The 4,848-nt window shown below is 43.8% G+C and overlaps 1 long non-coding RNA gene across 1 annotated transcript; it reads left to right on the top strand.

The window, feature by feature from the left end:
• Positions 1-2,801: 2,801 nt before the first annotated feature.
• On the top strand, positions 2,802-4,278 carry LOC118776011. The gene is made up of 3 exons (XR_005004910.1): positions 2,802-2,973; positions 3,056-3,101; positions 3,179-4,278. It is a non-coding gene; the product is annotated as an uncharacterized LOC118776011 (long non-coding RNA).
• The last annotated feature ends 570 nt before the right edge of the window (positions 4,279-4,848 follow it).

Raw genomic sequence — 4,848 nt, 5'->3', positions numbered from 1 at the left:
AGTTCAGTCTGTAGATGAAATCTTTGGATGTTATACAAGTGCTGTTTTAGCCGTGTTGCTATGGTATGCTGCGTCTCTCCTATATAAAGCTTGCCACAGGTGTTGCAGGTAATTGCATAAATCACACTTCTGTCTGTAATTGATATCTTTTTCCAGACTGGTGCTCCCTCCCCACTGTACTTATTTACCAGATAAGAACTGTGTTGAAAATATCTACGGACCCATAATTGTGAGTTATCTATGTTCGACGGTACACTGGACCGTACCAGTAGGTCCTTTAAATTCTTGTTTCTCCTGAAGGCCGCAATTATTCTATATGGCTGAAATACCGGTAATTGATTCTGCACATTCCTAAAGTTATTCCTAATTTTTGAAATCAATGTTTTATTGGACTCCGAATAGGTGGTGATAAAGGGAACGATGTTCGTTTCATCCTTCCTCTGCACCTGGGCCAAGCCTTTTAAAACTTCAGCTTTTGCATATCTTAATAGCCTCTTCGAGTACCCCCTGCCTCGCAGCGCTTTAAACAGCGTCGTCGTGGCGATTTCAAAATCTTCCTGGAAGGTACATATTCTGTGGAATCTGAGTATCTGTGATTTAACTAGGCCTTTAAATGTATGTTTAGGGTGATAGCTCTGTTTATGTAGCAAAGCATGAGTATCTGTACTTTTGAAATAAACTTTCGTGGCCAATTTGCTATTAGCCGACTGTTGCGCAGTAAAGAAGACCGTGGTGTCTAAGAAATTCACGGACCTCGAATCCAGTTCATATTTCAACTTTATTGAAGGATGGTGCGTATTCAATATCTGAAAAAATTCCTCAAATTCTTTAAAACTGTAAGGCCAGATACCAAAAATATCATCCAGATATCGGTAGTAGGCCACGGGTAAGAGTGTGCATTTAGCTAACGCCTCCGCTTCCCATTCGGCCATATAGATGTCTGCGTAGGCTGGGGCGAATTTCTTACCCATGGCCGTTCCCGATATCTGTAAATAATGTTTGCCATTAAAAATGAAATCATTTTTTGTAAGGCTGATATGCAGAAGCTGAAGCAAATGTTCGTCTGGTCGCGCAGGATCCGGATTTCTACCAAGTACATTACCCACCGCTTGTAACCCAGCCTCGGTGTCTATGTTAGTATATAGGCTATCCACATCTATTGTAAACAGATATGTGTTAGGGGTTACCGTTATGCTCTTAATCTTGTGTAGGAAATCGTACGTGTCCTTGATGTAACTCGGATGTCCGTGCGCTAAAGGATTCAAGTAATGATCAATATACTGCGCTATGTTATATGATTCACTCTCACAGTCCGATACGATGGGTCGCCCCGGCGGGACCTCCCCAGGGACCGTCCATGCCTTCGGATCTTTATGGATCTTGGGTAATAAATAGAAGATTCTGTTTCTAGGTGTGTTTGGGCCTAACAAGAAATCACGCTGTTTACGGTTAATGTATTTCTTGTAATACAAATCCTGTATTATAGTGTGAATTTCTTTTTGTGTTTGTGTTTGTAAAGATACTGGTACCGACATATAATGTTTAGTATTGGAGAGTTGTCGGTTTGCTTCCAATAGATATTGTTGTTTATCCATAATGACTATTTTAGAACCCTTATCCGCAGGTTTAATGATTATCTCTCTATTCTGACAGAGTTCCCTAATGGCTGCTCTCTGTACAGTAGAGAGATTATCTGTACGGGCTATGGAACAGGTATGTGACTTTGCTGTTATTAAGTCCTTCCGTATTAACTGTCTGATAACAGGGTTCACTTGTGCAGTTTCCGGTTCCCAATATGAAGGGAGGATAAATGGTATCTGTTCTGTCTGTGTATCTGAACCAAAATAATCTAACAATTTTATTCTCCTATGAAAGGCATGGATGTCCCTCCAGAGGTCCCGCCGGATATCCTGGTTGGGGAGAGGAATAAAGGTTAGGCCTCTCTCCAACACTTCCACCTGTGCCTCGGAGAGCTGAAAGGTAAGTGAGAGGTTAAGCACATTACTGTGTTCCAAGAGCTGGGGAGATCGTGACCGCTTTTCCCCCCCTAGAAGTTTAACTGCCGGCACCAGTGCTGAAATATCCTATTTGCCGTGGTTGGAGTCCAGTGAATGTTATCACCTGTAGTGAAGAAGGAACTGTTGTGTATCTCCAACAAAGGTGTGCAGTACGTGGCAATATATTTATTGATTATAGTTAAGTTAGACTTCTGCAGTTCTGTTAAGTTGGGAGAAAACATAATCACGGGCACGAACAATGTTGCATTCGGAAAAACTCTCTGTGCTGTTGTAAGTAATTGCTGTAACTGTTTAATTGCTGTTTTTCTAGGATCCTGATCTTTATTGTTGATCCCCAAAGAAAGGATCACTTTTTGCGTGGACTGGAAGACTGGGCAGTTTTTGAGCACGCCATTAATGTGGTAGAATGTGGCGCCTGGATAACTATCAATTTGAATTTGTTCATTTTTAAATGAAGGAATTCTTTTCAAATTTGAATCACCAATGAAAATTATTGGCTTCTCTGCTGTAAAGCGCCAGTCATAGAGTTTGCGATCTGACCGTGGGTGGCCCCTGGGGTAGAAAACAGGCTCTCTCTCCGAGACCGTGTCTCTTAGGGTTTGAGGGGAGGACTCAGATTGGGGTCGATTCATGGGATTTTGCCCTTTATTTGCCCCTTTCATCATGTCCTGTACCACCCCCAGAGTCACGGATTCGGAGAGAGGCTCCCCCCGCGGGGGTAAGTGCTGTGCTGGAGACTGGACATCGGTCTGTCTGGTTGAACTAGACCTGCCTGTAGGTGATAAAGCCAAAATCATGTCATTTGTACTTATACTGACATTGCTCTGTTTTCCCAAAACAACAGAAGCTGCAGAAGCATTTTCCGGCAAAGTGATTTGATTATCCTGTTTCTGAACCAGGTCCCCCTCCTCACCGTCCCCCACTCGGACCTCCCAGCATGCCCCAGAAGTGGCAGGTGAGTCTAAGCCTGTGTGGGACAGTGTAATATCAGGTACATGTGAAGCTGTATCAAACTGAGATTGTTCTGTATCTCCCAGGGTGGCCCCATTGTCAGCTTTACGGCCCACCTGGCCCGGCCTACAGGTAGGTACCACAGATATATTCTCAGCAGGATGGTGATGAATTTCTGCTTGTACTAAAATTTTGTTTTTCTGTTGTAGGGTGCTCGACTGAGCTGCAGGCGGCACGCACACGGAGGAATTCTCATCAGAGGTAAGTTTCATTGTTTCTTTTTTCAGGGTTCCTGTTTCACCATTATGTGTTGCAGCTATAGGGCAAGACTGCCTGGGGGTAGCAGGCCTACTAATGGGGCCCTGTTGGCCCGCAACTACCTGGGCATAGGTAGGTACAGTCAGAGGCGGAGCATCCATATCAGTCATCTCAACTGGACTCATATGCATCTGGGGACACAAGGTAGGTGAAGTAGTGCCAGGCGTCCTAGAATGTGGTGTTGTAGTCTGGGGTGTAAGCAATTCCATCACTCTTTCACAGATCATTCTATTAAACTTATGTTTGTAGCGGGCCTTGGCCCAAACTATTGCCATATTGAAGGCCTCCTGATCAAAAGGGCCCAATGACTGAGTGATTGAGGCAATCACTCCGTCGTAGTGCATTTGTAATATTGTCATGTTAGTGTCCATCCATCTCAAAGTGTTCTCCTTCACTTTGTTTTTAGTTTGCTCAGAAGGAGAGGATGGCTTTATGAAAACTGTTAATTTATTCACTTGCCTCATCATACCTTTGGGAAATGTTTTGGACTCCACTGCCTGATTTACTATTTGAATGTGATGGATTGCTTGCATGAGTTTGAAATATTCCTTTGTTGTTTGTTTGTTAAGCCTTGGAGGAACAGAAGGTGCAAGGGAGGGGAGAGAGGGAGGGGGAAGGTTCTCCTGTACAGCCTCAACAGTGTCTTCATTCTGAATATTGGCCAAAGCCATGTATCTATTCTTTAACAACATTCCAAATTTTAATCTGAACAGTTACAGGCCTAAACACCACTGTGATAAGAAACAGGTTTTCCCCTTTCAGGGCTCTCACCCTTCCTTTCTCCTTTCGGCTGGTGGGTACGAGAAGAAGGTTCTCTTGGCGTGCGGTCCCAGGATGGCTTTGTGTTACTTCCGTCCGTGGCATAAAGTTCAAGAGAGAAACCACAAGATGGTTACCAGGGAGTGAGCAATGCTCAGTTTAAAGTTCTCCTGCCCAGAACGGGATCCACTGCCCCTGGGGGAATCCAACAGGCCCCGGCCTTCAGGTCTCCTTCCGCTGTATTTAACTTTTTCACCTTTCTTCTCTTTACAGGTGGTGGGGGAAGCCTCTTGTGACTAATCAGATTAAAATTGTACTTTTTTGTTTAAACTTTTAATAAAAACTTTTTTAAAAAAAGAAAAGACACACAACTTTGTCCAAATTGCTTGTATCTCAAAATAACAAGACAAACTCCTAACGTTTCGCGTATCAGCTTCGTCAGAGGAAAAGGGTTAGGGTTAGGGTTAGGGTTAGGGTTAGGGTTAGGGTTAGGGTTAGGGTTAGGGTTAGGGTTAGGGTTAGGGTTAGGGTTAGGTAAAGGGGTAATAACCACGATCGTCAAAGTGACGATCCTTTTGGAGAGTGATATCTCAAGAACGCAATGAGCTAGAGACATGGGACCATGTCCTATCCCCCCATTTTCGGGTATGGGCTTTCCATTGGTTCCACTTTCGAGCGTGTACCACGTTCGAGTCCGGAGATATGTCCAAAAAAACTTTGTTTTTTCTGTATCTTGGGAACAGTAAGTCATAGAGAGTCATGGGTGGTACCGTTGGATGTGGAATGGTTAGGGTTAGGGTTA

The sequence above is a fragment of the Megalops cyprinoides genome, chromosome 4, assembly GCF_013368585.1.
Source record: "Megalops cyprinoides isolate fMegCyp1 chromosome 4, fMegCyp1.pri, whole genome shotgun sequence".
Taxonomy (NCBI): Eukaryota; Metazoa; Chordata; class Actinopteri; order Elopiformes; family Megalopidae; genus Megalops; species Megalops cyprinoides.
Note: the sequence above shows the minus strand (reverse complement) of the source record. Positions and strands in the feature narration are given on the sequence as shown.